Below are 24,688 nucleotides of genomic sequence, written 5' to 3' on the forward strand. Positions count from 1 at the left end.
TTTAATGGCGGGGGAAAGCCGGAAGACTCAGGCTTCCGACAGAAGTGGCTGTACAACGTTTGGAGAGCGATCAGACGCTGGGGTACAGCGATGACAACCGTTGCACTCTGTTTACCACCACTTCGGACCTAGTGGCAGAGTGCAATGGTTTAAAGAGATTTACAACGGTTAGGGACGGGAGGCAGATGTTCGCTGTGTGAACGCCCGTAAGTACACCGGTTGGAACCGGCACCCTAACCGTTGTAAATCCCCCGTCTGAACGCACCCATGGTATCTGTGCTGTATTTTGTAGAGGTCCATGTCCTGCCTTAAGCTGTAGGCAGGGCTATTTTGGGGTAGGAACGCACAGGAACAAAGTCCCGGCTGGCTCCAAAGTTGGCCACACCCAGCAGGAACTCATTAGCATAATAGGCCACACCCAACAGCAGGAACTCATTAGAACTGGCATCTCCGATTAAAGGATCTGGCAGTAGGTGATGTGAAAGACCTCTGCCTGAGACCCTGGAAAGCTGTTGCCAGTCTGAGCGGACAATACCGACTGTGATGGACCGGTGATCTGATTCAGCAGCTTCATGTGACATGTTTCATGCCTGTCCACTTTTGTTTCTGACAGCAATCTGGTGGCAAACACATGAAAACATCACATGAACACATGAAGCTGCTTTACACAAATCAGACCATTCAACCATTGGGCCAAAAAAGCAGTATTGTCTTCTCACACTGGCAGCAGCTCTCCAGGGTCTCAGGCATAGGTCTTTCACATTACCTGATTTATTTTAACTGGACATACCAGGGATTGAACCTGTGACCTTCTGCATACCAAGTAAACACTCTACCACTGAGCCACAGCCCTCCCTTGGTGTAGTAATGATATCAGTGGCAGTGCTCCTTTCTGTAATGATAGCCTCATTGCATCCTGCAGAAGGACTCTTGCTTCCTGGGCCAACTCAGGTTGGCTTTGGAAAGCAAGAACAGAATTTGCTCTGTGGCTTGTCATGCTATCCTGAAAGGAACAGTGTGTGTGGAGTCCGCTGCTCTCACTCTCCACTCTCTCTTTCTGCACAGAAGCCTAACTAGCCTTAATGAAAAACGCAGCCTGAAAAAGAAGACCGCAGCTCACAGGTTTCTGCTGGCATGACAGACCATCAGAGGCCTAATGTCAGCAAGACGCTGGACGAGAAGCCGCCTTTCATTGGGTTTGTCTTACTGAGAGGAAAAACAGCTTTGTGTAATAACTTTATGGCAAATGTTGGCAGAGGTTTTGCACTGCATACTGAAAGAGAGACATTTCTTACCACAACTCCATGAACCGCACTTGTTTACTCTGGCGCCTGGCCATTAGTTGTTCAGAGGCTTTCTGTCTCTCTTCAACGTGTTCCAGTCTTGGGGCTAAGTTATTGCCAGTAGTTTCCAGGACATTCCGCTAGGCTAAGCAAAATTGCCCTGAGCAGGAGTGAGAAACTAGGAGGGTAGGACTGTTAAACACAGACCGGTTGCTGAAAAGGAAAGATAACCGAACATCCTCCCTGCCTGCCCAGCTTGTGGTTGCTGTGCATTGAGCAAGAAAGAAGAGCGTAATGCCCCCATCCTAAAGATATTGCATAGCTGTGACATCATGCTTGGTGGCATGCGCCAGTGGAGTGAGAGAAGCAAGGCAAGGCTGTGCAGCTCTTCAGGTGAATTTCAGTTCCATCCTCTCCAATGAGTGCCATATGTCTGGCATGTTCACTTTGCAATGGCATCAATGGATTCGTGGTGCCTGGAATGGTGTCTAGATGACTCATGCTTGTGTTGAGAGTGGTCAGCTATTTCATTCTGTGAGGCCAGCGTTACATTATGGTAACCTTATGCTTTAAACTAGCCCACATGAGCAAATAAATTAGCATATGTGGGAATGATGTCAGTGATAGATGTGTCAGGGATGGGCTGCTGCTTTATGGGCCTTCCTGCACCACATTTTTGTTGTGCAATAAATTCGCAGTTGTTTCTCATTAGTTTGAGCACAGTTTACACATCTGCCTTCAAGGCTGCCTTTCTGCAGAGGGAATATTGCATTTTCTGACCATTCAGCTATTCATTTTGCAGCAGCAGTATTTTCCAGATTAAATTACCCTCAACCCTTCTGGAGAAGCCTTCACTCAGTGGGAAAGTACATGTCTGGCATGAAGGTCCCAGGTTTAATCCCCAGCATCTCTACTTCAAAGACTCTAAGGTAACAGGTGTTAGGAAGTCTTAGCTGGAACTCTGGGGAGATGCTCCCTGACAGAGTAGACAGCAGTGAACTGTCATAGTTGGAATAAAACACCTCCCTTATAAATAAAAGCCGAATGGTGGTGGCACTTCTCTAGAACATTCCACACACTTCGGAATTGGTTGGCGCCCTGGTGTGTCACTCAGAGTCTGTCCCTATCCATTGGCTGCATTGCTTGAGTCTCGCCTCCAACATTCTAAACAGTTTGCTGTTCCTCTCCCTCCCATAGCCAGTCAGAACACAGAGGATATTTGCATATGCAGCCTCACTGGACTTTGCCTCGGAACACAGAGGTCGTTTGCATATGCGACTTGATTGGCTTTTGCCTCTAACATTCTAAACAGTTTACTGTTCTGAGGTAAAATGTGTCCAATCTCCAGGTGAGGGCTGGAGATCACTCAGAATTACTACTGCTTTCCAGATGGCAGAGATCAGTTCCCCTGGAGTAAATGGGAGGCTCTGTATCCTTATATGCTGCTGAGGTGGCCCCCATATGACAGCCAATGTGACGTAGCAGTCAGGGCTTCGGAGCATGGGAGAGGCTGCAGGTGTGTGGGGGGTGGAAAGCTGAAGAGTGAGGGGGGAATAAAGGTAGGTTGATGATTGGCTGGGCAGGAGATAGGGTTGCCAACTCCAGGTGGGAAATTCCTTGAGATGTGAGGGATGGAGCCTGGAGAGGGTGAGGTTTCAGGAGGTGTGGGACCTCAAACAGGTACAAAGCCATAGATTCCTCCCTCCAAACCAACTATTCCCTTCTGGGGAACCATCGTTGCCAATCTCCAGCTGAGGGCTGGAGATCACTCAAAATTACAACTGTTCTTTCGGTAGCAGAGATCAGTTCCTCTGGAGAAAATGGTGGACTCCGTGTCATTATACCCTGCTGAGTCACCACAGCAAATTGACACTGAGTGTCCAAGGCTGGGGCACCCACCCAGAGCCTCTTTCTAGAGGCCGTTGTATTTATTTCCACAATGGGCCTTTTTCCTAGTTTTATATATTTCGAAATTTTTAGACATTCTGAGCTGCAATTTCCCCCAAAATGTCGGGAAATATGGACCATAAATATCTTTTTTGTACATTCAGCTCTGGAACTTTCAACGTCTATTCTTCCAGCCCTTTTCATTCCTATCTTCCATGCTGGTTGAAGTATGTATAACACAGCTATTATTCTAATAAGGGAAAGATACTTCAGTGGACAAAGAATTATCAAACAAAAGGGATTCATGGCCAAAGGAAGTGATGGAGTTCCTCCAGGCCTTTTAGATGTTGTGTTTCCCTTCAGGCCTACTGAAGTCTGGTTTCTTCCCTTCTTTGAATGCCTTATAATTAACTCATAATAGCACTCAACTAAAAATGTTCATATCTCCCTGTCCTTGCTGCAATTTCCCATCACATTTGGCATTTTAGTAGACAGTAGAGGAGCAGAGGGAGGCAGGTATACAGAGAGCAGCCACATCAAACAAAATCCAAGGGAGGCAGGGGAAACGTTTGACACCTTCTTGCTTCCCTGCATGTTTTTAATTTCACCAAATCACTCCCGTCTGGGGATTGTATATTTTCAGTGGCCTCTCAGAGATGCAGAGCTACATGGCCCCTGCCCCAAACTCCAGTTAAATCTTTTTGAGGTGCCACATCTTTATAGGATGCCAGGCCCAACAAGCAAGAAGGGAGGTTCAGCTCTAAGACTAAATCAAAACAAAGATCTCATGGCTCTGGAAGGCAGGGCCAAGAAACCATCCAGTTCCTTTGTTTTTGCTTTGGAGATATGCTGACAAAAACCATGTTGGACTTTGCACTTTCACAGCTTTGATAACATTAATTGGAGCTCTTTAACCCATGTTAATTATTCAGTGTCAAGAACTGATATGATTCACATCTCCAGTGGCACTTTCAGATTGGGTTACCCTCCTAATAATTTCATAGCAGGAGCAAATTCAACAATGAATGTTTTTTCTCAACATGGAAATGCAGCAGTGCATCATTTGAATTTACATCTCATAAACAAATGTTAAATGAATAGGATCCCTGGCAGAGGGAAAGTGGAAACTTTGATTCCAGATTTCTTGAGGGGGGGCATTTGAAGACACTGGCTGAGTTCAGATCTACAGGTACTTTAGTCTGAACCGGCCCTTTCCAGCCAAAGTGGATGACGAGCACTGTAGATAAGGATGGGCATGAACTGGGAAAATGCGTCAAATAAACCAGTTCAGTTCATGAGGTTCATGACGTGGTACAATGCTCCCTTCAACAAGCTAAAGATACAAAACTCACAGGGTGTCTCTGGCTGACTCTCCTCTACGTGCCCTCCAAGTCTAGTGAGTATTGGATTTACAGGATCTGAATTACAGCCCCTCAAAGAAAGTGCCCCCAGAAAAGTGCTTTCTGGGGAAATGACAGATGCAGTTTCAAAAGGTTCTGGAGTGTATAGAATGGACCCTGTGCAAGCTAGAGACATCAAACTCACAGGAGACCTCCCCATGATGCTCCTCTACAGGTCCTCCACCTTATGTGCAGATTGGATTTAGGGAGTCCGAGTTATAGCCTCCCAAAGAAGATGCCCACAGGAAAGTGCTTTTTGGGGGAAAGTCAGGCACAGGTTCAAAAGTGCAGACTACACACATCAAATGCACAGAGAAATTTATTGGTGTTTGCAAGCCTGGATAATTCTGCCCCCACTGTTGCTTCAATGTTGCTTTGTTGCTTTGAATTTTGGTAAACAATTTGATTTATCTGAGACAGTCTGTCTGGAAATATATCCATTCAAGAACTGGCATGAACTGCCACGAACACCTTGAAAGTTCATGGAAAGTTCACGCCAGCTGACCTGCCACTAACTTCTGTTCGCAAACCACAAACCAGGCAAAATTAGTCACGAACTTTAGTTCATGATATGAGCCAGTTCATGCCCATCCCTAATTGCAGAAGGGTCTAATAAGGGATGAGGAAGCCCATGTTGGAGTTGGTATGATTTACTGGCTTTTTTAGGGCTCCTGAACCTCTAGAGGTACAGGAAAGTCTCTTGTTCAAATATCACCTGAGTTTACTGGGTGATTTTTTGTAGGTTTTCTCTAGGGTTTCCAGATCTCCCCTGGACACTGGTGGAGGATGGGGGTAGGGTTGCCAGATCCAGGTTAGGAAACACCTGGAGATTTGGGGATGGAGCCCAGGGAGGACAGGGATCTCAGTCCAGCCTCCAAAACATCCATTTTCTCCAGGGGAAGCATCCAGGGGAACTGATCTCTGTAATTTTGAGGGATCCCCAGGTCCCACCTGGAGGCTGGGATCCCTAGCAGTCTCTCACCCTTTATATTTGTGCCCAACCTTACAAGCGGTATTTGATTAATAACATGTGTCTATGTGCTAATTAGAGCATCTTGCTATGTGTAAACATGTTAAAATCCAGGCAACAGTAATGAATCAATAAACATATCCATGCTGTATATGTGAGGTGCACAGAATTTCCTACATGGAAACAATACTCATTCTGTTATGTACAAAATAGTCCTGCAAGCACTTCTTCTTCAAGGATATTTAGTCCATCAACTGTAAAATGAGAATAAGAACAATCTTTTTTTACCCAGAAGTTCTGAGGAGAACCTCTATGAAGTTCATAAAGCGTTTTGAGTATTTGTTGCACGATATTCATAAACCAGAAGCAGTAAATATCACCCAAGATCTTCTTTGGCAGTCCACAGCTTCTAGATACTCTTAAGGCGATATGCAGAAGTTTCTCACTGAACCTGGAATTCAAATGCTAAAGCCTTCCAGCTTCTCCTTAACAATCAGCTGACCAGGCTCTGGCTGCCCACCTTCTCTGTACCATCAAAAGAGCAAAATCAATGGAAGCAAATAGACCATGTGCAGGCTTAACACCACTGTGATGTCAGAGCAGATTAGCCAGTCACTGCCCATTCACAACCTTTGGCTGGGAACCTGCCGGCACCAAAGACAATTGACTGCACTTGTGGCTTCATTCAAGAACATTGTTGAAACGGTTTTTAATTCTTCCTCTGATATCACTCATAACACATTTTCCAGAAACTGTAAATAGAAGTGTTGTAATGCAGAGGCAGGAAACAATGAATAAGAGGTTGGGATTGTGCACTCAAATCTGTATTTCATTTGCCCAAAATAGTGTGTCTGGATTCCATTTCTTCTTCATGCTCTACATTAAGCTTACTTTTCCCAAGAAATTAAGAATGTGTATATAACTGTTCAGTGCTACATAAATAAAGCAGATGCTGCTCATTACCATTTCTGTCATCCATTTGTTACCACTTCCTAAGCAGCTGTCAGTGGGTAGCATGTTTTCTTCCAAACAAACAAATAAACCAGTTTGCTGACCTTAGCGTGTGGTATTTCTTTATTATAAATTATGCATCTTTTATTACCATGGTATTAATTAAGTCCTAATACATTAATGATCTCCCAGGCATTTATTTGGAACAAGACATATTTATATGCAAAGCTGTGAATTTATATACTGGCGTACTGAAATCAATTGTGGTTTAGCATTTCTGCCTAATCAATGGTACAATATATGCACATTTTTATTTCATTTGTGAATCACAATGTACATCCCTCAAGGCTTCTTGGGACAGTAGAAAAGCAAAACATCTGAATCCATCTTCACACAAAACATGTATAGAACCCAAGGAACTTCCTGCAAGCATCTTGTCCTTAAAACGTCAATTTTTCTGTTCCGTTGTATGAAGCTTTTTTCTCAGCAGCATGGAAGTCAGAGAACAATTGTAGACGCCACAGTTAAGGCCAACTCCCGTATAAGTTTTCCACAGACAACTCCATAGACAGACACGCAGCAAGAATATTGGATTCTGTTCATGGAATCAGTTCTGGAAAATTAATGTTACAGCTTGAATTCTGATTATGACGGATCTGTCTATTGTATATAACCAAAAGAATGGTTAATGTGTCTTAACAACTGAGGATTTCTCCTCAATGGGCCTTAAGTGTCAGGAAATTATACTTAAGTGGTTGAGTGCCCATCAGGGCCTGGAAAAGGTGAGCCCTCTTCCTGGACTCAGATGTGTGCCTGACTGCAAAGAAAGTACAGTTTAGACACTGGAAGAGACTGAGAAGGGAGCAAACAGGCAGTGCTGTGAGTTGGCTGGAGCACTTTGGGGTATAATATTTCTCTCCAGAGCAGCCCCATAGCTAGGAACTTTTCTGGGGTGGGGCAAAGACTGAGAGCAGGGAGCTTAACTTAAACACCTCTAATTAGATTAGTGATTGAGCTAATTGGTAGTGATCTAATTAAGAGAGAGAGCCCATAGCCAGCAGAGGTGAAAATCACAGTGACCATTCACTAGTTTTGCTAAGCTAGTTCACACTTCTAATTGGTGGGAAGTCCCGGTTTTGTTAAGATGACCACCCGTGTTTAGTCGGGGGGGGGGTGTTTGGAACTTCTGTGTAAGTCAAAGGCATAGCAAAGGCATCCTTTTTTAAAAAAAAAAACCTTCCTTTCCACATTGAGCACTCCTTTCTCTTGCCCTACCTCCTTCATGATGCAAGGGTCATGGGGCGAGGTGGAGTGGGGCTGGCTAAAAGAGGTCGGCAGGCAGCAGATAGCCGGGCAGAAGGATCGTGTTTTGCTCAAGCAGCAGGTGTTGCTTTCTCGGCTGCCTGTTCTGTCAGGCCAAGTAGCATGAGTGGGCCCAGGCTGCCCATGAGCAGTAGGGCAGCAGGGCTGCCTCCGCTGCCCAAGAGTCTGAGTGAGCTGCTGAACTCTTCCTCCAGTGGTGGCAGTGGCCGGAGGGTGCTGGCGAGACTGGGAGTGGCTCTGTGGTGTAGGGAAGGGAGAGGGGCTTTGAGAAGCCGGCTGCAGCCACAGTGTCAAACTGCTTCAGCTGCAGCAAAACTGAGGGCTCCTTGCTTGCAGGGGGGGGGAGTCTGGCATCCTCCTGGAGGGGGCTGAGCACATCTGTGGGGGTGTGGCCCCCCTTGCCCCTGGCTAGCTATGGACCAGCTCCAGAGATCTGATGTGGGACAGCATGAGAGTTTCCCTTTGTCTGCACCTGTATACTGATAAATAAACCGAATAGTACAAAATTGTCACAAGTCACCAATGCTCTGTCCTCCAAATGAAACCATCCCATGTTGCATGCTTGACCTGGAACTTCCCACCACTCAGGGAAGTGGGGAGGGACTGTAGCTCAGTGGTAAAGTATCTGCTTTGCATGTAAAATGTCCCAGGGTCAATCCCCAGCAGCTCCAGTTAAAAGGCTCAGGTAGCATGTGATATGGAAGACCTTGATCTGAGACCCTGCAGAGTTACTGCTAGTCAGAACAGACAGTGCTCACTTTGATAAACCAGTGGTATGATTCATCATAATGCCCTTTCTGTCTTGCCTTTCTTCTGGGGAACTCAAAGGTTTCCAATCCAAGCACTGACCAGATCCAGACCTGCTTAGCTTCAGCAAAGTTAGTGCATTGAATGCCATCTGACCATACCTTTGGAGAAATTGGAGATCTGTCCCACTACCACTTCTTCACACGATCACATTAACTGGATATGTTATCCCACACGTGCTAAACATCCCATTGGAATTAATCCTAATTATTTTGCTATCTCTTTGGGAATACTTGGCCACATTGAACCCCATTTGCCATGTTGACGCCCACTCGCCCATCTTTGACAGATCCCTTTGGAGTGCCTCACAATCCTCACTGGTTTTCACCACCCTGAACAACTTCATATCATCCGCAAATTTAGCCACTTCACTGCTTACTCCCAACTCCAAATCATTAATGAACAAGTTAAAAAGCAGTGGACCAAGTACTGATCCCTGCGGTACCCCACTGCTTACCCCCCTCCACTGAGAGAACTGCCCATTTATACTCACTCTCTGTTTTCTATGAATTAGCCAGTTTTTGATCCATAAAAGGACTTTTATCCCATGATTTTTGAGCTTACTTAGGAGCCTTTGATGAGGAACTTTATCAAAAGCTTTCTGGAAGTCAAGGTAAACAATATCTATTGGATCCCCCTTGTCCACATGCTTGTTCACCCCCTCAAAGAACATTAACAGATTAGTGAGGCAAGATCTTCCCTTACAGAACCCATGCTGAGTCTGCCTCAATAGGTTTTGTTCATCTATGTGCCTACTAATTCTTCCCTTAATAATGGTTTCCACCAATTTACCCGGTATCGACGTCAGACTGACTGGCCTGTAATTTCCCGGATCTCCTCTGGAACCCTTTTTAAAGATGGGAGTGACATTTGCTACCTTCCAGTCCTCAGGAATGGAGGCTGATTTTAAGGAAAGATTACATATTTTTGTCAGGAGATCCACAAGTTCACATTTGAGTTCTTTCAGAACTCTCGGATGTATGCCATCCGGGCCTGGTGATTTATCAGTTTTTGAGTTGTCTATCAGTTTTAGGACCTCCTCTCTCATCACCTCAATCTGACTCAGGTCTTTCAACATCCTGCCCGAACTCAGCATTTCTGGAGTGGGCAAGCACCTCTCATCTTCCACAGTGAAGACGGAGGCAAAAAATGCATTTAGCTTCTCAGCCATTTCCCTATCATCCTTCAGTACTCCTTTTACCCCTTGGTCATCCAAGGGCCCCACTGCCTCCCTGGCTGGTTTCCTGCTTCTAATGTATTTGAAGAAAGTTTTATTGTTTTATTATATGAGCAGAAGATATGATTACAGCTTTTACATTTGCAGAAAGGTGGAGTAAAGAGGAAAAGGATATATTTGTGGTCAAAAAGAACAAAAAGAATTTGATTGAATTTGCAGGAAGGATAATGTAAAGCTAATATTTTTGAAGTACCGCAAGATTGGCTGACTATTTTCCATGGATTATTGTATATTCCTGATCACTAAGAGCCTTTTGCAGATAGGTTGGCTAAACATCTATCACGACTGCTTAGGTTTAAGAATTTTGGACTAAGGAAAGCATCAAGTAGCAGACTGAAGTAGATTTAACAGCAAAGAGCAGATTGAACTATGTGGCTGAAAAGGCACAAATCAGTGGAGTGGAGATAGATGTTACTAATCAGTTACACCACACTTTTCGCAAGCAAAACCTTATTACTCTCATGTTGTAAGAATCCTGCATTGAAGATCATCAAATACTTTTGTTGCATAGAATAAGAACTAAGATTCCATGGTTGCAAGTTGGCCAAGATAACCCAGTAAGTTCACATCAGAGCAGGAATAGAAGGGTGTATCTACACTACAGACCTATTTCAATTTTATACTGGTTTAACGGTCATTACACCCACTTGAAAGACTCTTGATAGTTTGGTGGATGGGCTGAGAATTATCTGTTACAGATCTCTCACAGAACTGTTGGGAGAGGAAAAAGTTATTAAACTAGTTTGGGCCCACAGAATATATGGGACAGGCTCCATACCCTCAAAGTAGCTGATAGGTGCTTTTGTATAGAAGACAAAGCATGGTAATCACCTTCATAGGTGTAGCTGGGTGTTAACAAGCTTAGCTCTGAGGACACATCAAGAGTTCCCTAGCAGTGTAGAATTTAGACATGTTCCTCGCCCAAACAAATACCACAAGAGTAAAACAAACAGATATTTTTGTGAAGCCAAATTCTAGAACTTTCTATGACCACAATGGTCTTTTCAGGCATGAATCTATGTGAGGAATACACCATAAACAAGCTAAGCTGTGCATACAGAATAAAAGGGCTCAGTGTTCCTGATGAGAAAGCTGGAAAGCTGAAGAATTTGAAAATTATAGCAGTCCCATTTTGCAGCTTTAATTTAAATGCATTATTGAACAAAATGAAGAAGCATCCATGCCACTCTGAGCACCATGGAGGAAAGCTGGAATAAAAATGCAGAAGGGGGGGGCAGAGAGAGAGAGAGAGAGAGCACAAACCAAATTGGAAGTTTTCTCTAGGAAAGAGAAAGGATAGCGGAAGAACAGCATGGCAAGCCTGTTATCAGACTTTGTCTCTCTGTCTGATTCTTGTCTTAGAAGCAACTTTAAGATAAGAGCCAGGAGAAACGGATGGTGAGATGAAGCTCTTGCAAGAGAGGAAAGTACTTGGAGATGGAATTGCAAAGCTGCTGAGCCATTTCCTAGTGTATTGTCATTTTTGGTGAAGTCATAGCCATAGTGCTGCGCATACTGCATATACACTTGATGATCACATGAAGGGTCATTGGGAAGGAGGTAATTGCAGGTTTTCAAGTTCTTATGGGAAAACACAGGGATCATCTGCATGTGTAAAGGCACATGATACACTCCTTCTGGCACTATATCACTTCAGAAAGCAACTGAGAGATTATACATCTGAATGCTCTCCCAGTCATAAGTTATTTTTTCCATAGAAAGCTAGTATATCAGAAGTTTTATCCCAGCTTGACATGCTACTTTTCTCCATGTACACATTCAAACAAATAGGATATTTTAATCATCAGTTTGTACCAGGAATGTGATGATGAATGTTAAAATGTTTTTGGGGAGGGGGTTGATATAACTTTCTCAAAAAACTTGTTTTTCTTTCAAAGGTGACATGATCTTAATGTAGTTTTATGGCTCATGTTGCTATCCAAATCAATGGAAATTCTACCATTGATTTCACTAGTGAGTTAGACTAACTTAGACCCTTGCGGTCCAATTTCGTATCAGGTTGAACGGGCGTGAAGGCATTACAGTATAGTCCAATCTCATCAGCAGGGGTCATTTCACAGAAAAAGAGGTGCAGGAGCTCATTAGCATTAGCATAACTCATTCACATATGCCACGCTCGCTAACATCACCGGAAGTGTGTCAGAAGGTAACACCCACTGCTCAGGCTCCACTGGACTGTTTTGGATTGCTAGCTATTGGGGGGGGGGGAACGTGCAGATCTGTCCTCACAGAGGAGGGGGAGCTTGTACCTGAATAAAACTTGGTCTTAAAGGTGCCACTGAACTGTTTTTGGCCAGGGGGCTGGTGGGAGCTCTGCAACTTACCTGGCTGCTTCTTGCTCTGACTGAGTGCTGCTGGGAGCAGGGGGTGGGGCTTGTTGTATGTGCCCACCCCCTGGGCTCTTTACTGCCGGAGCTCCGCTCCTGTGCGCTCCTGCAGGAAATGACCCCTGCTCATCAGACCTTGGAAGCTAAGCAGGGTTGGTACATGGATGGGAGACCACCAAGGTCTGCGGAGAAAGGCAATGGCAAGCCACCTATGCTTCCACTAGCTTTGAAAGCCCCTTGCTGGGGTTGCCATAAGTCAGTTGTGATTGGACAGCACTTACATATTTACAGAAAGAACAGTTATGAATGTAAGTATTCTATATCACTTGCTGTGCTATAGCCCTGTCCAGAATTTCCAGTGAATGCATATGCAATCTATGTATAGTGTGCACCTGGCTTTTCTTTAAAAGTGCATAGAGTAATTGTTATGTTACATTCAACACATATACAGCTCAAAACATAGGTCACAACATACAGTTAGAGCAATGGTCTAAGGTATGGAAGGTAAATATGAAAATTACAAAAGCTACTACATTCAAAGAGAATATATATAAAATGTTTTATAGGTGGCATATGATACCTGAAAATCTAGCAAAATGGTATCCAAAAATGTTGAATGTATGTTGGAAATGTAAGCATAGCGTTGGTTCTTTTTTCATATGTGGTGGACCTGTAAGGTTGCTAAAAAGTATTGGATTTGGATACATGAGATATTGCAAAAAATACTAGATACAAGTTTGCCATTTATACCACATTTTATTAAATATTGTACCACAAAATTACAAGAAAGCAGACGTTTATATGATTGTACATGTTGTAACAATAGCTAGAATACTGTATGCTAAGTATTGGGAAAAAGAAGAAAGCCCAACAAAAGAAGAAATTATTTATACACTCTTAGAAGCAGCGGAAATTGACAATTTGACTTTACAACTACAAGATAAAAAAGAAGAAACTTTTGAGAATAACTGGTTGAGAATATATACATGGATAGAAAAGTATCTTGGAACATTGACAACAGACACCCTGTGAGGTAGGTGGGGCTGAGAGAGCTCTTTCAAGCTCTTGAGAGAAGAGCTCTGAAATAACTTATGACTGACCCAAGGTCACACCAGCAGCTGCATGTGGAGGAGTGGGGGATCAAACCCATGTTTCCCAGATTAGAGTCTGCACTCTTAACCACTACACCAAACTGGAGATTTTGAGATGTGTATTGCATGCTACAACAACAGAACGCATCAATGTAATTGTGGTATAATTTGGGGATCTTTAATTCATCTTATTTTCTTGTACTGAGACACTGGAAAGGAGCAGGTAAGAAGATGCCTGAAGATGATGGACTGGATGCACTAAGCAACAACAAAAGCTTCACGTCAACTTCTACAGCAACTGTAAAAAATGAAGAACATGCAATTAATCATTTATTAAGGAACAACATCCAAGCTTGATATACTTGCAAATCAGCCAGAAATTCATCACATTAAATTCATTTTTAAAATGTTTGTGATGTGAATGCTTAAAACCCATTCAGAAGTTATGGAATGGATGAGCCTGTGATGTATAGTGAAAATATGTCTTGCAGAATAAGTTGTACAGAGCTGGCAAATATATATATGTGTGTATATGTGCATATGTGTATATGTATATATATATGTGTGTGTGTGTGTGTGTGTGTGTATACACACACGTTTGTATAGTTCACATTAAAAGGCCACAGATAATCTAATAATACCAAAAACAACAATAACAACCCTCCTCTTTTAGTTGATGTGTGAGGATTGGCAGATAATTCCTTTCTAAAGAGGAATGGACCACCCCTACGCTATCAAGAGAGCACACATGGGGTTCCCAGGAAGCCTCTATCAGCGCCAGAACTGCTTAGCTTCAGCAGCAGGGACACATTGGCCTGGCAGGCTGATGGCCTAGAGGACCAGCTCCTACCAAGGCCACTCCAACCCCAGGGAAACCCCAGACAAAGTGAGCAGGAAGCAGTGCTGCTGTGAGCTGGCAGCCACTGTGAGGGGGGGAGATGCCACTGCTGCCACAAGACAGTGGTCCGTACCCTGTACAATGCTGGTGGGTGTGAGCTAGAGTTGCCAGGTCTCTTCTGGCAACTGGCAGGTGATGGGGGACTTACCTGGAGAAAGAGAAAGGCCCAGGCCTTGTTGCTGGCATCACAAAGGAAGTGAGGTCATCACACCAGCTAAATCCAGACAGTTCTCTGGTATTTAGGCAAAAACTCTATGGTAAAACTGGCTTCTGCCATAGAGTTTTTGCCCAAATAGCAGAGTGCTGCCTGGACATCAATGGTGTGATGACATCACTTCCTATGCAATGCCAACAATGAGGCCTGGGCCTTTCTCTTTCTCCAGCTAAGTCCCCCCGACTGGCCTGGTGATTGGTAGCTGGGGAGCAGGGCCTGGTGGTAGGGGATCCCTGCCTCCACCAGGGGGTCTGGCAACCCTAGTGTGAGCTGGGTGAAAGCCATGGCAAGCCTGCTTCTTCTCTCCCCCATCTGTGAGGGGGGCAAAGTTGGACCCACTTTATCCTTCCCTGCTGGGGGGTGGAGGTGGAGTCCTTTCTAGGGCCATTTTTGCCTCCTTCTCTGCCTCTGTTCAGCAAAGTTGTCTTCAGACTATACCCTGGGACTGAACTATGGACCATACCTGGCCTTGGCCACATTGTGTAGGTCAAGAGCACAGCACAGTGAAAATTCAGGTCAATGATTCAGTGGGCCTACAAATTTACTGCCAACACAGTCACAGACTCAACAAAGGAGCTCAGTATTGAAAAACAGCCTCTCAGCCTGAAATTTTGAAGAACATTCACTTCCAAATAAATGAACACTCTGCATTGTTGATGTCAATACTGATGGGTGAAGACACCAATAAGGAGAATGTCACACAAGAAAGACAAGATTAGTTGATGAAATTCCTTGTAGAATATCTTTCCTGGAGGGATTTAACCTCATTTAAAACACACTGTGCTTTGATGAAATAATATATTCACTCTTGCCTCTTCTTTAACTTCACAAGGAGCTATCAGGCATATGATCTTTTTGAAAGAACTGTAAGTCAAATCAGATTCACTCGGCAAAATCTTTAGCTCACAAAGATTCTAGAGGTGTGTGACCTCTTTTGGATGAACTGAAAGTCAGTGTGTGAGCCACTATGTGAAAGATACTTCTCCAAAAGCTGGCATGTATTAGAAGATTCAGAAATCCTGGCTATCATGTGATAGTACAGGTAAAGGTTTCCCTTGCTCGAAAGCCAGTCGAGTCCAACTCTAGGGTTGCGGTGCTCATCTCCGTTTCAAAGCCGAAGAGCCAGCACTGTCCGAAGACGTTTCCGTGGTCATGTGGCCGGCATGACTAAACACCAAGGCGCACGGAACACTGTTACCTTCCCACCGAAGTGGTACCTATTTATCTACTTGCAATTTCTTGCTTTCGAACTGCTAGGTTGGCAGGAGCTGGAACTAGAGACGGGAGCTCACTCCATCATGTGGCACCCGGGTCTCGAACTGCTGAACTCCCGACCTTCCACAGCCTGCAGTCCAGCGTCTTAACCACTTGAGCCACCGTAGCTCATGTGATAGTTGCATGCAAAAAAAAAATTGGTTCAGGAACCTACTTAGCAAGATTTCATAGCCTGCTTCAGACACAATGGCCTATATCTTACTACTCCAGTAAGCAAAGTTCAAAGCCTTCCTCCAGCATAATGAAAGAGCCACTGGAGTAACTTCTTCCAGCCTAAGGTAGCATTAGTGCCCAGTATTATTTTTCCAATGAAGATAGTTCACAGGTACACCAATAAATCATTGACTGTTTGGAAACTCCTGATTAACCAAAATCTCAAGACACTGGTCGCTTTCAAATTCCTGCAATTAATGCTTATGGACACCTTTGCCAAGAATATGCATGTTTGATCATGGGGTTCCCAGCAGACTGTTCCCCCCCATCCCCGATCCTGTTTGGGGGTGGCACATGAAATTATTACTGGATGACCTTGGGCCATTCACTCATTCTCAGCCTAACTTACCTGACAGGGTTGCTCTGAGGAGAAAGTGTGTGTGTGGTGGGGGGCCTATTTACCCAACCTTCAGGTCCTTGAAAGAAAAGTGGGATAAAAATGTGACGAAGACATTTGATGACGTAAGGGAGAGACAGCATTGTGTATTTCCAGCAGGCTTAATTCCTTCATCATACAGTGCAAATGCATAGTTGTGCATATGTTTTGAATTTTTTGCCATCAACTCACCAATCGTATTTGGAACTGGTCAGTGTTCTCCATATTTTCATTATGTTCTCATGATTGACAGGAGGCTGTCTGCCCCCCAAGTTGTCAAATAACTGTTCCTGTGTAAACACCCGAGCCAATTTGAAAGCTTCAGCAACATCTAATCAGATTTCAGAGATTTGATGGAACACTGGGGAAAGTACGGGCATTTGATAGTGGAGGTTTGACTCTTGAGTGGAGAAGGCATATGTTGTTAAAGTCTGTCTCTGGGAGTTAGTAGACATGTTAGTTTGGTCTCTGTCTTTTTTATACTTAAAATGTTTTTTTAATGCTGGGTTTAATGCTGGGTTTTAATTTATATCTTTTAATGTAAACTTTTATTACATTATTTTGTAAGTTCCCTGAATAAATAAATCATAACAAGAATCTAGCCCTGTTCACATGTTACACTGGACACATGTACACCCTGCATGTACAATCTGCATACATCTGCTTGTAAGAAACAGCCAATGAGCATTCACATTACAAATGAATGTGAGGACCAGTATCTGGATAAATATTTGGTTTCAATCACATGTTCAGCTGTAGGTGCACTGGATGCAATATGAGAATTATTCAGTGCTTATATAAAGAACAGTTAAATGTACATGGTACGTGGATTGTACATGTGTTCACTATAAACTGTGAACAGGGCTACTTACTCAATGGTGGAGCAGACTAGGTAGGCTGTGGGTCCAATCTGGTTCAAGTCAATCCTTCAGAATTGGGAGACTGACTAGAAACTGTTTGACAAGGCTGTGAGACTAAGACAAAAATTAACTAATGAAGTAGGCCCAGAATAATTAATGACTGAAAAGTTATCATTCAGTGATGAAATATCCTTTGAGGTGTCTGGGAGCTTTTTCTTTTTTTAAAAAAAAATATTTATTTCCTTAAATTGATACAAATAATACAATCAAATATCGCTCATCTCTAATTTAAAAAATGGAACAGAAGTAAGGTCAAAAATTAGAAAGCTTTACAAGCAAACAATGAAAAACTAACCAAGTCAACAAAACCGTCAATATAGCCAAAGAGATACTAAGCAAACCAGACTATCTGAAGTTTAACATGTCACACTAAACAAAGGCTGAAAAAACTGAACTATAATAAAAAGAGGGCAATACACACAATAGACAATACACTGCTATACCATCTCCTATAGGTGCAATCACTCAGGCTAATTCACCTATGTTGTAAAGTTTTCCATTATGGGTTAACATAAATTTATAAAATGTAAAGCCATAGGGAAAGAAAAACAGAATTCAAAAAATAACTATATTAAGCGTGAACTAGTCAAAATCTCTATTCAGTTATATCTATTTGACTGTGTACTTCAGGCTAAGGACACAACAGAATGAGGTTTCCAAATTCCACACACGCCCCTGTAGGGAAGAAATCTTGGCTTTTTATATCCATTCAAAATTGGCCATATATAACCCAGTAGGACTATATCGTCCATCCACAAAAGCCAATACCAAAAAAAAACAAAAACAAAAACCCTAGCCTGAAAGTAGTCCTCAAAATTAGCAGCTATGCTGGGCTTCTAGTTCTACAACAATTCCAAGCTCCAGCAACTAGTCATTGGTCATTAGAACTGTGTAAAACAAACTCAACAAACAAAATAGAATAATTTGGGCAGAATATAGATATGTGGGAAATAGTCAATAGTCTGGGAGCTATTGAGATAAATTGTATCTAGAGCTTTTCTTCCATGAAGACGAAAACATTTACCTCAGCCCAGAATTTTGCAATGGAATTTCTGAGATGGCGTACTGCATCTCCTAACAACCCTGACTCTGGCCTACACCCCCCAAAAGGGGGTGCCCCCCCCCAAACCGGGGGGGGGGGGGTGGACATGGTGGTTGTCATCTCCAGGGGCAGATTTTTGTGCCAACAAGCAAAAGCAAAGTATGGCAGTTTGCTTCTCCGAGATTGGAGTTGTGGTGGGACTGCCCAAATTCTGACAATCACTTTGGGAAGCATGTTGGGAGCTTGAGCTCGGAAATATGTGTATGTGAATGAGATTATTAGGCATGCATTTCAGCTCAATAAACCTTCATTGAATCCATTTTCTTGTGTCTGACATCTTTATTCTTGGGTGTCAGAGGATGTTCTATGTCATTCACTCTTGATGGATGGATTTAGAAGCATTACCTGTCACTGAAGGGTGCTCAGGAGTTTGGGTGAGGTAGTGTTATACTGGTTTACTTTATCAGATGATATCTTGGGCAATACTCCCTCAAGGCCCCTTTGATTAGTAAAGCTTTTCCTGAATATGCCAGCCTTATTGTGGTCACATTGCTTCTGTGTAAATCATTGGTTGTTCTGCCATTCATGTTGGTTTATCTGGGCAAGGCTGTGTCACATCTGTGTTATATCCATCATCTAGCATACCTCTTCTGGTAATTATGGGCATATCCACACTGCAGACTTCAACCAGCTGAACAGTCATTCCAAGAAACCTTGAAAATTTGGTTCTGTGAAGGCAGGGGCTAGGGATTCTAACAGGCAATTATCAGCCTTTTATCAGTTTCTAGGATTCTTTGAGAAAAACCCATGGTAGTTAAAGCCAATGAAAGTATAGGGCTGCAATGCCATCGTAAAAGCTGCAGAAACTGAGCACAGAAAGCTGCCTTATAGGCCATCTAGGTCAGCAGTTGCTAACATGTTGACTCTGTAGTATGAATGGGAATATAAAGATTTTTATATATAGGTTTTTTCCTTCTTGATTGTTCATATTCATATTTCTCTGGTTTTTATAGATTTGTTCTTTAAGTAATATTTTATTAGGATGTTAGAAAGGCCTGTTATATAGAAGGCTTTCCTCTTGTAGGTCTGATATTGTTAGCAGACAGCATAATAGGTACAAAGTTCATGATTCTGTGGTTCTTAGGGCAAACCTTTCAATGTCTGGGTCAGATAAGATTTTAGTCTGATATGAAGAATCCTTGCCCATTATCATTTAGGTTAGGTTAAGTAAACACTCAGTTTGACGTAGATACAGAGGTCATTTTGGGGGGGAAAGCGCGGGAACACAGTTCCCCCGGGTGAGGGGCAGGGGGCGGGGCACATGATGAAGCCCCGCCCCCTACTTCCAGCCGCCCCGCTTCCAGCCCTCATTCAGCCAGGAGGAGGCAGGAGAAGAGGGAGGGTAAGTTGCTTCCTTCCCGCCTCTCCCCACCCCTGCCTGCCTGGGGCCAGGGAGGGCCTTGGTGGGGCTTCCTTGCACTCCCGCTGGCCTTGCAGGTCCACCGCCAGGCCCCTGATGTCAGGGGGTGTGGCATATGCTAATGAGTTATGCTAATGAGTTCCCCTAGCTCTTTTTCTATGAAATGACCCCTGCGTAGATATATGTTTCTTTATACCTGGCCAATCAGAGGATTATTACTCAAATTATCACTGTCTTTTGTAACCAATTATGCTGTTTGAATATTGTTTTCTTGATGATGTCAGTCCATGTATAAAATATCATGTATTTCCTGAATATGTTCAGAATAGGCTCAAGGAGAAGATGAAGAAAAAGAAGAAGAAAGTTGTCAATTTTTGATTAACTATTTGGTCGAATTGTTTTCCTGTTAATTGAAGCATATTTCCTGAATATGCTGAGAAGAAAGTAGTCATTTTTGGATGGACGATTTGGTCCAATTGTTTTTCTGTTAATTGAAATAAAACATAGATCTTCCTCCTCATTTGCCTTCATTTTTGACATGGAATCTAATATGTACAACAACTCTGCAGGGACTTTGGGGATTTTGAGAAAGGGTAGTAAGTGCCACCATAAAACGTTTATCATGGCTGTAGGGCAAGATATCTCCACCAGGCGAAGGATTAGATTTCAGCTTCCAAAGAAAAGGAAGGATTTACTTCCTGTACAGCCACGGGGGGGGGGGGAGGCCTTCCCATTGCCATAAACGGGGGGGGGGGGGGGGCAGCCATTTTGCCACATAAGGAAGTCTGTGTCTATGGCCAACCCAAAGGCATATCGCTATGACACATCTGCCTAGAATGAGCTCAGTCCTTTGCATTCAAAAGGTAAGGTGTAACCAGAAGCTCTCTGTTGCTGGTTTTTCCTGTTACATTTAAGATCTTTGGACTTAACAGAAGCATCAGGAGCAAGTAGGAGCCAGGTGGACACCATAAAGCTCACAGACACCACGTTCGAGGATCACTGATGTAGCTCAGTATTGCCGGCACTGGCTCTCCAAGGTCTTTGCCAACATCTCCTGTCTGAGATCTTTCAAACTGGAGGTGCCAGAGACTGAACCTGGGGCCTTCTGCAGGCAAATGACATGGGCAACCAATAAGTCACGTGCGTATAAAGAACTGTTAAGTCACAACCGACTTATGGTGACCCCAGCAAGGGGCTTTCAAGGCAAGTAAGAAGCAGAGGTGGTTTGCCATCAGCTTCCTCTGCAGAGTACTAATGAGTTATAGCCCTCTCAAAGGCCAGGCGCATGTAGTCCTCAAAGAGCAATGCTGTGAATAACAGGCATTCTTCTTCAGGTTGCATTAGTATGTGCATCAATACATGCCTGATGGACAAGTTATCACAAACTGGAGGCAGGAGAGAGAGCAAGAGAGATACAAAGCTGGCTCCTTTCCCAAGTCTGTTGCAAATTATTATTTCTCATCTGTACTGACTGATGGCTTCATTAAGGTCTCTTCTAGAGCTTTACCAATGGTTGGTAGCCAGAATGGTTATAACTGTACAGTAGGTACAGCTTTTAAATTACATTTTATTAATAACTATTCTACCCATTATGTATGTAACAAGTTTTAAACGAATAATTTAACCTTAGGAATGATTAATGATAGATATTTTTCTCTCTTGTCAAAACATACTACTTGTTGAAAGTGAGTAAGCCCCCCCCTTTCAGGATAGTTAAAATTTTAGCCCACACAATTGGCTTTATACAATCGGTAGCTAAAAATCAGCTTTCAAAGGGGAGGACTGTTATTCCTATATAATCTCACCTAGAGGGGGCCAGTGGGAAGTAGCAGGCTTTTCTCAAAGCTAAAGAAGACAACATCAGTTTTGAGTCTTTTGAGTGAGATATTATGTAAATGTGAGAAATCAGTATTAAATTTAAAAATGATGGTTGGTTTTTTCTGGTTAGATCCTCGGCTCGTGTGGCTATGCCCTGAGAGCCAGTGGGGTTTATTCACATAGGGGAAGAACACTGGAGCTAATTTTACCACCATTTACAACTCCCCTTAATTTCTCTGCTTCTCTTATGTCATGGTTGTGTCCTCTTCAGCGCCTTGCATCTAAAACTATGGAAGAAAATGGATTCTTGTCAAATGTTCAGAACCCCCTGAAATCTGAAAATGAGATCTCATTCCTCTGTGCAACCTCCAACACTTTCATGGTAGAAAAAACAATAAGAATTGGGTGCCCACATACATGACACTCTGTGTGGGGAATCCATAACATCATCTTATGTGCATCATCTTATGCACATGAGGGAATAACCACAAACACCCCATTTCCTGCCACACTGACAATGTTGTCAGACACAATAAACACAAGAACTCAGCTGCTTGAATTCTTACAGTCATTACTATTAAGGCAGCTATGTTTTTAACTCTGGTGCCTCAAGGGGATCCTGCCTGAAGTATAAGACTTTAACTGTCTTTGCTTACTCCTTCAGTTGACTGCATGAGGACCACTGGGCATTCTAAACTCAATGATGAGGCTGTGGCTCAATGACAGAGCCAAAAAACCCAGATTCAGTCCCTGGCAATCAGGTGGTAGGTAATGTGAAAAATCTCAGCCTGAGACTTTGGATGCTGCTGCCTGTCAGAGAAGAAAATACCGACTTTGATAGACCAATAGTTTGACTCAGTATGCAGCAGCTTATTGTGTTTTACTTATTTTAAATTTTTTGCTTGATTTATTGTTTATACGTATTACCCTGCTCTTTCTCTGAAGATCTCAGTGCTTCATCCATTTTAACCCCCCCCCTCTTCATCGCAGCTGGGAAATAGTGACTGGCACAAAGTCATCGAGTGAGACTCACAGCAGAGTAAGGTTTTGGACTTTGGTCTCCCTGGCCATTGTCTGACACTCTAACCATCATGCCACTGTTTTATCTGCTTCTTATTTGACTGACTAAGCAAAGTCTAGTTAAGGATGTCTCTTGTGACTATCAAATGTCCCTGGTTCCACAGATTCATGTGGGAATCCAAACATTATCAAATTGTGTTGCTTTTTTCATTCAAATGGCCCTCTGGGCATTTAACAACAACCACATCGCAAACTATCCTCTGCACTGACCATCTCACTTGGCCTTTTTTTATACTGCCTCACTAGTAAAGGATAAGAAGGAACGAAGTGTTCTATGAAAGAGACACATTCCCCAACAAGTTAGTTAACAGTATCCCAAAAAGCTCAATCATTTTATTTCACAGTATTTTAGGCCCGTATCGCATGGTCAGTTTCCCCAATACAGTATGCAGCCTTAACTGTCCTAACTTTCATGCACACCTAGTACACCTGAAGCAGGTTCCGCAGATACAGCCAAAACACCTTTGCTACATTTCTGCTTGGCTACACATTATGAGATGACAAGAGTCACTGGAAAAGACAATAATGCTAGAAAAAGCTGAAGGCAGCAGGAAAAGAGGAAGACCTAACATGAGATTAATTGACTCAATAGAGGAAACCACGGCCTTCCGTTTGCAAGACCTGAGCCAGGTGGTTAACGATAGGATGTTTTGAAGGTCATTAATTCATAGGGTTGCTGTAAGTTGAAAACAGCTTGATGGAATTTAACACACATGCACACACATTTATTCAAGCTACCATATTTATGGGGAGGAGGAGGAGATTGGATTTATACCCCGCCCTTCACTCCGAATCTCAGAGCAGCTTACAAACTCCTTCCCCTCCCCACAACAGACACCCTGTGAGGTAGGTGGGGCTGAGAGAGCTCTGAGAGAACTGTCCTCGAGAGAACGGCTCTGAAAGAACTATGGCTTGCCCAAGGTCATCCAGCAGCTGCAAATGGAGGAGTGCAGAATCAAACCCAGTTCTCCCAGATTAGAGTCCACACACTTAACCACTACACCAAACTACAGCTGTATGGGACCAATTATATATAACATTCTTTGTTCCCTTGCATGTCTGGACGCATTCCACATATGATAATTTCACTAGGCATAGTGACCCATAGACCAGCTATCCCATGTTTCAGAAAAATCATAGAACCCAATACAAAGTCAATACAAATTAACTTCTGTAGCTCTTTGTAGCTTTATTTTGTAGTTGTGATCTCTCAAAGACTGAACGTTTCATAACATCCATTTTACAATGTGAAATCATTATCCAGTAATCAGATACTTCAGTTTAAAAGCAATACAGAGTTAACCAGAGGTATTGTCAGGTCAATATGAAGCTGTTAGCAAAACCTGCTAGTTCAATGCCAGACTATTATTTCTTCCCCAGAGCTTCCTAATATAGAATTCTCCTTGCCAGTATTATGCTGGCTTTATAGGGTCAGTGTTCCAGGTGCTTACTCATCCAGAGGTGACTGAAACACTTATTAAGGTGCTAAAGATTTTCAAGTGAAAATGGAGACATAAAGCATCTCCAGTTATTTTAAGTTATTTCAGGAACCTAATCTCCACTCCCCTTATTTAGAAAAAATATTTAGCTTAAATTTATAAATGCACAACCCAGCCCACAAGCTCTTTAAAAGATTTCAACCCCCTTTATACCCACACTTTAAGGCTTGAGCATGTGGATCAGTGGCTGAGTATCTGCTTGGCATTCTGGAGGTCCCAGATTCAGTCCCTGGCATCTCCAGTTGAAAGGACCAGGCAGTAGGTGATGTGAAGGACTCCTGTCTGAGAACCTGGAGAGCCACTGCCAGTCTGATTAGACAATACTCAGTTGGATGGACCGATGGTCTGATTCAATATAAGACAGACTGATGTGGGAAAGAGTCCCATAATCAGGCCTGGCCATGTGATGGGTTGACAGAAAGACTATACAACCTGTCTTGTAAGTTACCTTGAGCTTGGTTGAGCTTATTCCTGAGTAAATATGCATCGGTGTGACCTGCAACTAGTTCAGACACCTGAGTGGCATGGGATCCTACCACACTAAATCTTACACATTTACACATTTAGGCCTGAAGCCTAAATCCTGTGGACTTCTGTGAGAATGAGACTATTGTCTACATTACCCATTTTAAGTTG

This window comes from Gekko japonicus, unplaced genomic scaffold (genome assembly GCF_001447785.1).
Source record: "Gekko japonicus isolate JY-2015 unplaced genomic scaffold, Gekko_japonicus_V1.1 scaffold231, whole genome shotgun sequence".
Lineage (NCBI taxonomy): Eukaryota > Metazoa > Chordata > Lepidosauria > Squamata > Gekkonidae > Gekko > Gekko japonicus.